General features: G+C 37.3%; 1 long non-coding RNA gene across 1 annotated transcript; it reads left to right on the top strand.

Moving 5' to 3' along the window:
• Positions 1-795: 795 nt before the first annotated feature.
• Positions 796-10,951, top strand: LOC138064104 (uncharacterized). Its single transcript, XR_011137347.1, has 4 exons — positions 796-884; positions 4,578-4,682; positions 7,827-7,934; positions 9,975-10,951. It is a non-coding gene; the product is annotated as an uncharacterized lncRNA (long non-coding RNA).
• The last annotated feature ends 458 nt before the right edge of the window (positions 10,952-11,409 follow it).

Here is an 11,409-nt window from a genome sequence, read left to right as displayed (position 1 = left end):
TTACAAGTACAAGGATAAATCAGATGTCGCATGCATGTTTTTCAGGTTTTTTGCTTGCTTGTTTGTTTTTTCTTTCATGATAGAAAATGGTTGTGAGGAGGAAAGAAAAGCTGATATCGTTTATAGTCTGTATTTAACTGTAATGGTTTTGTACCTGGTGGGTATAGTCTCGTCTTTCTAGGCTAATGGCAAGTGATGCGGGTATTTTTCTCCTGACAATAGCACTGATGACAAACTGTATTCAGGGCATAAAGACCTCTATCCAGATGGTCAATGCAAGCTCCAGCCACCTGTAAGTTACTCATGAGGTTTGCTGAAAATCCTCATAGAGCTTCAGCAGTGTTTAGCCTCTGAGCCTCGAATATAAATATGTTTCAGAGTTTTTAGTTTTATCTCTAAGTAACTCATTATTCATGCTAATACTTTTAAGTCAGAAATTTGTATTAGCAAGGAAAATTTATGCCCTTTAATTAAGCACATGTTTATTCCCCTTTCTGAAACGGAGAGTGATTGGGACCCTGGATATGCCAAACCCACTCAGTCCAGTCATAGGTTAAAGCCGAGAATTTCACGGGGAGATCCGGGAAAAATAGGCACCAGGCACTAAAAAGTAAGTACTGAAACTCCTATTTTTCTTCCCCTACCCTAAAGCTGATTCTGTTCTCAAGTCAACTGCAGAAACAAAAGCTTTGCAGCCGGAGTGAAGTAAAGCTGTGTGATTTGCCCTGACACCAGTGCTGGCAGACAGTGAAAGGACACGGATTTGTCCGAACACTGTGGTGTGCCTAGTAACTGCCCAGCAACAGTACTTAGACAAGACTCCCTTGTGCTGGGGAATACCTGACTTAGAAAACCTGTGGTGCTCATCCAAGCTCAGCATTCAAGTAAGTAGAAGTGCTATAAAATTTAGAAATGAAGCACATTGCTGTAGATTTTTGAAGAGTTAAACTAAAAAGATGATGGTGATGAAACGAGGATCTGAATGTAAGAGTTTCTTGCAGTGTTCATAACACGATAGCGAGTCAGAAAATGGAGCTGGCAAGAAACGTACTGAAGAAGGAACGCTGTGATCTCATTACAGCCTGATCTGCCTGTAGTTCATTTCCAACAGAAAACATGCACAAATAAATAAAGCACCAAGCTGTCTGCCTTAAATATCCATTTACATTACTGCTAGACTTCTTTCCCCTTTCCTCAGATTTGTTTATTACACCTGCTAGTTACATCATCTATTAAATTAACCCCCAGTCTAGTTCTTAAAAATCTGTGTAACCTTCAGTAAAGTTATCGCAGATGATAAAGGCGTCACAGACAACAAATCCAACTCCACTTCAGTCCCTGCAATGCTTTTATCTTTGTAATTTGTTCTCGTGCTGGGGCTGAATAAAAAAAGAGCTTTACTAATCACCTGAGAAAAGTTAGGCACATTGCATGTTTGCAAAATTGGAGACTAAATTTTGTAAACTCTTCAGAAAAGGGATTGTCTCTAGGCAGGAATGAAACTTTCAGTGAAGTTAGTAGAATATTATAGTCATTTTACTGGAGTAAAGATTTAATTCTGTGTTTTGCGTCTTCCATAATGTGTAGTTGATTGGGGCCCCTACGCACTGTTGCAAAACTGCCGATTAATAATAATGCACTTGGGTTTTCTGTTTGTCCTTTTTTTTTTTTCTGAGACTATGAAATGGAAAAGTTCAATTATTAACCTCTATTGTATTTTTCAGTAGAAGTCTACATCTTCTAGTTGTTTTTAATAATGGCAATAAAAGAATTAACTGCAAATTAACTATAAAAATATAAAATTTTCTTTGAGGAATATTTCAGTGAAAAACAGGTCCTCCTTAAAGTTGTTGCTGGGTCTGTGGTCCTTTTTATGCCAGGACATATAGATGACCACCAAGTATTTACAAAAATGCTCAGTGACCGCAAAGTTTAATGAATTAGATATAGATGTATGCACATTTGAAAATTCATACCTGAAATGTCTGATACAAGAACTTTTAGTTATTTATCTCTGAAAACAATAAACAGATAAAATCTTTCAGTGAGAGTAGTAAGATGTGGCTTTGTGGATGAAGACTATGGCAGTAAAATGCTGCATTTCCCAATGTTATTTCTGTTCCCGGCACTAATAAAAATTCATTTGACCTCTGGTGACTTCCGCTGAGTTTCTGTGCCTTAGTATCTCCGTCATGAAACCAAGTTAAAAATGCTTGGTGAATGGACATGCTAATGATTATTACTGCAATGAGCAATGAACCCGATTATTTCCAGAGTGTTATATAAAGGATTTTTTTTTCATAAACTTTTTGAGAGACTTAAATAATACACGATTACTTGCTGTATTAGGCATGAGAGACAATACCTTTTAACCCTTTGTGGCAAATACCACACCCTCTGCCCTGAGCATGTCGATCCTGCATTGTAAACACCTCTAATCCAGAAACATCCTTTGAGCTTACACTATTTTTTAGTTTTTGAGTAAAGGGGGAGGGGGGATAGTTACTTGCATGTTGAAGAAAATGGAAAGCATGATGAGCTGAGTTAGGCGCTTATCACTTGGCTAAGTTGGAAGAAAACATACAATTGTGCAATTAAAGAGACTTAGTAAGAGATTCATAGGGGGATATTTAGGAATGATAGGATGAAATCAAGGAAACAAAATTGTGTAAGAATATTAGAGCACACACCTTACTGTGAGATGTATTAGATTATGGTAATATTTATTGCTGGAATGGATAGACCTCTGGGTCCACCGAGCAATGAATAATGAGGTTTATACTGAGGCCAAAAAAGAAGAATGAGCAAGATGACCTGAGAGCTGTCTTCTGCTTCCCCATCTGTACAGTCTCTGTGGCAAACAATGAGGTCCTGCAAGGGCCAGGTATGTGCAGAGGAAAGCCTACTAATATTTTATATTACAAAAGGTTTAGGGAACTGCAGAGGCATGGCCAGTGGATGAGAAAACCAAAATGAATAGTGGAACATAACTTGAAGCAGACATATACTTCAAAGCAGCCATGTAGTTAGTATGCAAAGACAGGATGACTGAAAGTCACAGATCTTCTGCACCTCCCTGACTCAAAGGAGTGAAGGCTGTTCCCCTTACCTCTGTCTAATTCTGCAACATCACTTTTTTACTCAAATTTTTGTAGCAATTGATTAATTACTTATTTATCAAGAGGTCAATATTTGAAGTTTATAAAAAAAACTACTACCAGTTCTAGGGAAAACTGAATTATATGCCTTCTACTGAGGAAATTGAATGGAAAGATAACTCAGAAGATATCATTGAGGCTGATAGCTTTATTCATCATCTTCATCATTATAATATTAAAGCTAATAAAATAATAAAACAATACTGAATTAGTTTTTCATTGTGTTTTACAGTAATGTGGAAGTAGAAGAGCCTTAGATGGTCTTCCTTTTTAGACACACAAAATTCAATTTCAAGCAGCGACAGGGATCAGCTTCTGTCTGAGACAAGGCCAACATAAATTCATAGCAATGAGGTGTGACTGTACAGGATGGGATATCCACAGTGGGCTATGTCTTTTGTAAGGCAACCCTGTTCAAGTAGAATTGTTTTGCACAATTGTATAGAGAATCGCTGAATAGCTTTTTCAGAACGAAGAATTTAAGACACAATGTCAATAGAAGACGACTGCCCGATTTATGGTTTACATAAATTTTGGCCTTCGTTGAGGGCAATAGCAGAAGAAGGCACATCAAACCTTGAGAGATCATCCTGTTAGAGAAGGGTAACATTTCTAAATCTGGGAGCATAAGTCAAAGAAAGACCCACATTAAAAATTAACTGCCTAACTTGAGAGGCTGAAAATCTGTTTCTCCTTTACTTGGTGAGATGGCCGAGCTTTGCTGCCACCTTGTTTTATTAACAATAAGTAAGGTGGCAGGCAGGCCTGCAGGTAGGTAGGAGATCTGTGTTAACTATGGTAAGAATGCAGTTTCTCGTGCTCAGGATACATGCTTTTTATTATTACAGCCTACCTCATTGTGTTTTCCTGAAACTCTGATGTGAAACAAAAATAAGGTGCTCCTGTAACTGATATCTTTTTTCCTGGAGCCAGTCATCATGTTTTAGTCAGCATTACAGCCAATAAGGTCATGAGCATGTAATTATAGCCTACTTGGTTAAGAAACATCTATATTATGGTTTGGGGTGCCTCATTAGAAACAACCTTTAGAAAAATGGACATGCTATTAGAAATGTAGCTCTGAGTATCTTCTCACTCGGGAAGGTCAGTAATAAAACTGAGATAGTCATAAAGCCCAGCCCTGCCTGCGGATTAATAGACAATCAATACATTAGCAGACTCTTAGTTACTCCAAAAGTTTTTTTACTGTTTTTGCCTCATCAAAAATATAGTGCTCTTAGTCCAATACATACAGTATCATCAAATTAAAATGACTCATTATTTATTTGTCTTTGCTGATTATAAAAACCTATAATGAGGGTTCTGTTTGTTTGTTTTGTTTTCAGAACGGTTTTGGACTGAGGTGGATGCATATTAAAAAGCTAACACTAGGTAAATAAAGTATTGTTCAATTTGCAGGGATATCAAAGAATGAGAAGTAATGTCTCAGCCCTAGCTGAGCTCACCAGCGCTAAAGTGAAGTCACTTGTCCTAAAGGCCCATATCGCTGAAAGACTACTTAAGGTATTATTTATTTTTGGTTATATATTTTACGCTTACAGCATTGGCAGTAAATAAACACACTGAAGAAGAAAACACTACTTAACGACGAGTAGATGAGATTGAATGTGACTGTTTCAGACCTGTACAAGAGGCACTGGCCCATTAAATGAATGTGTAGAGCTACTTCTTAATGTGTTAGGCAAGTAATCAATTTCTGAAAATACCAAATAATTTAAAAATAGCCCTGTCTGACCTGAACCAGTACTGGCATCAGACCAGGCATTTCTCAGGTACCTGCTTCTTCCCTTAATCAATCAGTTCTGACATTTTTCCTTTTTTCTTTCTTCTTTTTCTTCTTTTTTTTGACCTCCCTTGGTAGAATTAAGTGGTCAGCCAACGTCCATAGATAAACTTTTTAAGCTTGTTTTAATTTTCCATTAGCTTTGTGGCCCATCAACATGTTGGAGTGATTGTAAAGGGAGAATCAATACAGCAGGTAGAGTAAGAGACTGGAAGCTAGGACCCTGGGCAGCTGTGTGTGGCTTTGGCATTGCTTTGCTGTGCAGCCTTGAGCAAGCCACTTAACCTTTTGGTGTCTGAGTTTATTTTATCTATAAGCAAATATAGGAGTATTTGCATACTGCACAAGGGTCTTGAGAAATATAATTTGTAAACTTTAGGCTGTCCATACCCATTCCTGCCTAGTCCAATTCATAGTTCCCTTACAGGAGTCAAGTAAGAATCTGAGGTCACTTTAGAAGATATTAGTTTTAATATTTGTTATCTGCTCTGAGATTTTTGAATAAAACAGGTTTTGTCAAGACCAAGTGCTGAATCCAGAAGAGAAAGACCGAGATCTTGTTCTTCTGTTACAAAGGGGTCAACACTGAATTAAAAAGAAGATAAAATTGTAAGGAATGGTGGAAAAGATAGATGTATACTTTTTGCTTTATGTTTGTTTATACGGCAGAATAAATGGTCACTGAAATTTCCTAAGACAAGATTTTAAACAACTGCAAAATAAAAGTAGATATGTATATGCACACTAGCAATATCCCTTGTTAACAACACATGGGCAAGGGAGCACGTGTCAAGAGCAAATACCGGTATGGAGGGATGATAGGTCTTATCCAATGTAATAATCACTGTGCTAGTAGCAGGTATAAATCTATGCTTACATCGAAAATGCAGATTAGCCACATCATGTTCAACCTGAACTGTGTGCTGAACTGCATGCTAGGAGGGATTTCTTTGCACCATTTCTTTAGACATCTATGCATCTCACTAGAGCATCTTTGACGTTTTATCTGGGACTGAGCAGATGGGGTCAGAGAAAGTCCGCTGACAACTGTGTCTGCCTCTGTAAGCTTTAGGTGTTTTCCCTTTGGTGTTTCAGATACATAGCCCTGGTTTAGCAGGTGTCTGAGGAAAGCTCTCTCTGCCCTCTGAATCTGAAGCAAGGAAAGTAACAAGTCTTTTCACCATTCACTTCTCTAAGAGAAAGAATAAATCACTTGTTTCTGTTTAAAAGTGCTAAGGTCAAAAGACAGTAAGATTTTATTCTGAGAAAGGAGTGTAGGACCTCATTCACAGAAAGATGACAGCTAGAAAACTGAAACTTAAGGGAAGTTTTCTTAAAGGGTGTAACTATAAATTCATGTTAGTTCAGACTCAAGATTGTACTAAAGCCCAGACTCTCCAGTTGTGAAATAGCCCATTTTTGGGCTTCTGTTCTAGCTTGGAAACACCTGGAAGAGCCTGATGGCTTATATCTGGCAGGAAAACATAAGCAGAAGACAAAGAGCAGCTCTAATATGAAAATTTTCTGTACAAATGCTGTAGGCCCACCTGCCTGAAACTGTATGGAGAGGGAACTCTGAGCCTACACACAGCTACTGCTAACACTGACTCTGATATGTGACCAAAGAGGCCACACGCGGACTAGGACTGAGGAACTGTGACTATAACAATTCTTCAGTGGCTTATGATTGCCAGGTGCTTCCCTGTTAGGTCAGATGAGCTGTCTTTGATATCAGAGTGACTTTATTGAGAGGATAAACTTTTTTTTTTCTTTTTCTAGCAATTTCTTTCAGCTTTTTGTCTATGGCTGCCCAATACTTCCATTTCTAAGGGAGCTGAGAGTTTGTGCTCTGCCATATCCATTATTTTTCACTTTGTTGGTTGCTAAGCAGTCCCTTGTTGCTAAGTAGGGTATGAGCACTTAATTTACTACATTCTTTTTTCTCGTACCAGATTTTAGAAATTGCAGATCCTGTTTAATCAATGTGTAAATGCATGCTTTTGATGTATTTTTCCTAAGAGCAATATTTTGATCATTCTTAATGATACTTAATGAAGTCACCGCATGATTTCTGATTGTACCTAATTGAAGCTTGTGACTTGCATTTCAATGCTATCATCTTACAGTTTTATGTCTATCAGATGAAACTTTACAAGGACCTAAATAAATTAAGAAATATACAGAATTGATGCATTTCTTGGAACAAAGTTGCTTGGAAAAATATATATAATTTTTCAAATTAATTGTAAGGTAAAGTTATCTCTTATATGGTGCAAATCTGAGGTAGAAGACACAGAAGAAATTGAGGTGATAAGAAGACTGGTTCATTATTATGTAGTAGTGGATTATGTGAAATGAACTAAAACTGTCAGAGCAATTCCTTATGAATAGATACCCACATAAAGCCATCAGAACAATTAATTAATTAGAATTTTGATCAATAACTCTTTCTTTAATGCTGAGAATAGGTTGGCATTGCACAGGCACAAAGGTGAAGACAGACCTTGCCCTAAACCCCTTGTAAACTAAAAGACAGATCCTGTAAATGCTTACTCTTTAAAAAGTACTCACACGCTCTGGGTATAGTCACTAGGTCTATTCATCTGATGGGATTTTCAGGATCTTCCTAATTTAGTGAGTTATGTGACTGATTTAACACTGCTGGAAGGCCAAAAATACCACTATTGGTTTAATTGAGAAAATAAAAAACGTATAAAAAGCCTTGCAGAAATTAGAAGACTGATATTTATCAGCAGAGCAAGATTCTCGAAGTGCCTCAGAGTGGCAGCGCCAATCAAAAAAGGACTGCCGTTAATCATGGTCCAATTATATAACTAATTGTCACTTTCAAAAATTTATTCCAGATGGTATATGGATTACCTTGAACTTCTCTAATTTATATGCATATCTTTGAACAGCCCACATGAGATCATTCATACATTCTACAGATACAGATACAGATACTGGCTCTGGTAAGAACACACATTTTGATGCCTGCAAGATCTCTATTGCATCAGTCACTAAATGTTCCTCTGCAAAAGTCCAGTGGCAGAACTTCTCCTAACCTCTGTATCATCCATATGCCTACATACATATATGTTATTGTTATTGTTTAATATTTATTGCTTTTGCTATTTCTGTTTCCATGTGATTATTTTTTTCCTCCTAGGATGAAGTAGAATAATTATTTAATTAGCAGAGGTGGTTTACCTGGATTAAACAAACAGTAAGACAGGGAATGTGTTTAACATGAGAAAGCAAAAAACCCACAAAAATACCTCGAAAAAATAATTAGTGCAATTGTAAATGCTAATATGTCAGCACATGTTTTGCATGTTTTAATGTATAGCCTTTATCAATGGGGTTTAAAGGCTACTCAAGACAGCCTTGAAGAATAAATAAAATGTCCTAGGTAAAGAAAAGTATTGTAAGACTTTTTAATGAAGGTGCCGTCTGCTCTATAAGAGAAAGTGGTAAAAAGAGAGCAGTTAAATGTATGGATGCTCTTAAATCCTGTAAGTGACTTCTGACTCACAGTACAAGTCAATGGACTTGCAAAGTTGCTTATGATCGAGCCGTGTGGCAAACCTCAGCATTGAATAACACCTCATTTTATGTGTTCTCTTGGCAAAATGAGACAGAACTGTTAGTCAGGTTCTGAGACGGCTGATGGAAGGCATGGAGAGAGACAACTCTCTCAACAAGAATGTGATTTTCAAAATCCGTCAAGTCAAGTTGCTGCTACTAACTCTGTGGTCAGAGCATGCTTGTGGGTCAGCTGCCCAGACTAAATTTCCTCTGGTCTGTGAGCTAGCTTGCACTTCTATCTCATGTTTCTTTAAAAAGACCACAAGATAAATCACAAGACTAGCCTAGGACAGCCATTCCTCAGTTTCTCAGGCTGAAGCTCCTTTGTATTCAATGAAGCAGAAACTGGAAGCTTACTGCAAGAAATATCTAGATCTTTCTCACTGCTGTTCAATTTCTAATGAATTTTATTTTTTTCCTGAGAAGGAGGAACAGAATCAACAGGAAGAACTAGGAGAGATCAACCTGTATGCTAACCTGATCAACCTATATGCTAACCTAAGAAAATATGCTCCCCTAGAAAATAGTTTAAAATAACATGAAAACACAAAAGTGGAATGGACTTTCTAGCCCATCCAGCCCCATCTCTGCCACGATAGACACAATGGCATGCAACCACTATCATAAACTTAGAGCAATCATTTTAAAAGTAGTTACTATTTTTCACCTACTGTTATTAAAGGAATGATTTTCCAGAAAGGTTTCTAGATCCCAGTGGATAAAAGTCTATTACTGGACTAAATATAATTTATTCATAGTCATTTATGCCCATCTATTCTGTGTTACAGTAACTTTAACTCAAGTAGCTGTTTTCCTCCCTGATATTCCCTTCTTCCTCTCTCTGCAGGTCATAGAGACAGCAATCAAAGTTTGCATCAACTTTAATTCTGCTTGTTTCAACAATTTTTATTTTTTTTTCAGTCTTTTCTTGCAGGAGGGATGCTCCTTTTTTCTTCCGACCATTCTAGTAATCATTCAAGCTTCTTGGAGAAATAGGATCAAATGACATTTAAATTAATGGCACACACTTTGAACAGTAACATTTGGATGTGAATGGGGTTTTATTTAAGCTCTGAGGACTTAGTTCTATTTGTGCACATGCAAAGTAATATTACTGGACTCAGCTGAGTTATTTCAGATTCACACAGTGCACTTGAGAAAATGACTAGTTGTAGGCAGTATCCCCGTCCTGGCCAAAGAGTGTTTTCCCATCTCTAATGCTAGTTCTAAAACATTAATACATCCTACCCCCACACTCTGCATTATAATCAAAAAGAGAAAAACAATTAAAGATTGGGTTCCTGTTATCACTATAATTCCAAACATTTTCAAATTACTGCCTAATCAGCTCACTTCTTGTCTCAGATTGTCAAACTCCAAAGCAAGTTATTACTCTTCCTTACAATACTAATGTTTCTTTCCAGATATACAGCATCAGCAAAAGCCTTGGATGATGTGAATCATTTGTTCTAAGATACGTATGGGCAGAATGTGAATAGAAGACTAAAGGGCTTTTATGCTGCCCATCAGAAAATCAAATGATGTCCAGAAAAGGGAATGAGTGAAAAACAGAAGGAAATGCATTATCTACAACACAAGCCAATGTACATTTTGCTCTATGAATCCATCAGCCAAAGTTCAGAGGGCTTTTAGATGGGAAAGCAAGAATTAACAAAGAGAGCAGAAAGACTATTTCATGCACGAACCTGATAATCTTTCCACCTTCTTTTATTTCAGCAGGAATCCCACTTAAATGAGTGAGCTCCGAGCTATAGAAGTGCGAATCTAAACCTTCTGATTGTTAACGGATTGTGTCCTTGACTGGAAAACTTGAAGGTGATCTCTGGAAGGGGTTACCTAGTTTGGCCTATCAGGCTATTTTCCAGCCCGTCAGGCTCTACCGTTCTTTGTGCTCTCTGATGTCCAAGCCCAATCCTTTTGAAAATTTTGATGCAACTTCCTGATGTAATTATTTTCCCTGCATCCTATTCCCAGCCCTAGTTTGTCAGTCCTTTGAAGAAAGAGATGGTATCCGACAGCATCTCAGATTCCTGGATTGAAATATGGCTAGCAGATTTCAGACCTATATTTCCAATAATTGATTCTCATCCAATAAATGCCTTTATAAACTTTAGTGCAAAGCATTTGCCATTAAAGACAACCACTGTAACTGGGAAGAGGACTCAACAAGAGCCTCTGGAAAAAAATCTGTTTTGTTCCTGTTAAATAAACTGCAGTTACAAAACTGCCAAAGTTATTTCTTTCTTGGACAGGAGAGGAGAGGGGAGGGGAGAGAACAGGAGCAGAGCAGAGGAGAGGAGAGGAGAGGAGAGATTTCAAAATTTGAAATAATTTTTATTTTCATTTTATTAACCAGTGTATTACTTGAGAACGTTGTCACTTGCACATTTTGTCAAATGAATTTCTTTTAATTTGTTTTAAGTAAATGAAACATCTACTAGAAGCAAATCCAAACTGTTTGTGAAGTAGGGAGAAGAAAGTATGTTGAGGATGAAGTTCCTCACTTTCTACCCCATCCTAGTCTGGGATATGTGGTATGGAGCACTAGGCAAATGTTTCAGTCTTCATATTCATTAACTTAGGAGCCTCTTTTAAATGCAGAAGTATAGACTGTGCCAAATATATGCTGGGCTTATAATAAAGACAAATGTCCACTCGGAGTTGAGTTCAGACTGTGGAAATCTTTTTACTCTGGAACTTTTATCACCATCTAATTAGAGTGACATTTGGTCAGTCTTGTTAGATATGGATTCAAACCAGGGACTCAGAGGTAAAAGTCCAATAAATCCTCTCCTCTAAAGTCGATAGTTAATTTTAATTGTGCTTTTTTACTATCAT

The sequence above is a fragment of the Struthio camelus genome, chromosome W, assembly GCF_040807025.1.
Source record: "Struthio camelus isolate bStrCam1 chromosome W, bStrCam1.hap1, whole genome shotgun sequence".
In the NCBI taxonomy this organism is placed as follows: Eukaryota; Metazoa; Chordata; class Aves; order Struthioniformes; family Struthionidae; genus Struthio; species Struthio camelus.
The sequence above is the reverse complement of the archived record's forward strand: the minus strand, read 5'-3'. Positions and strand labels throughout refer to the sequence as shown.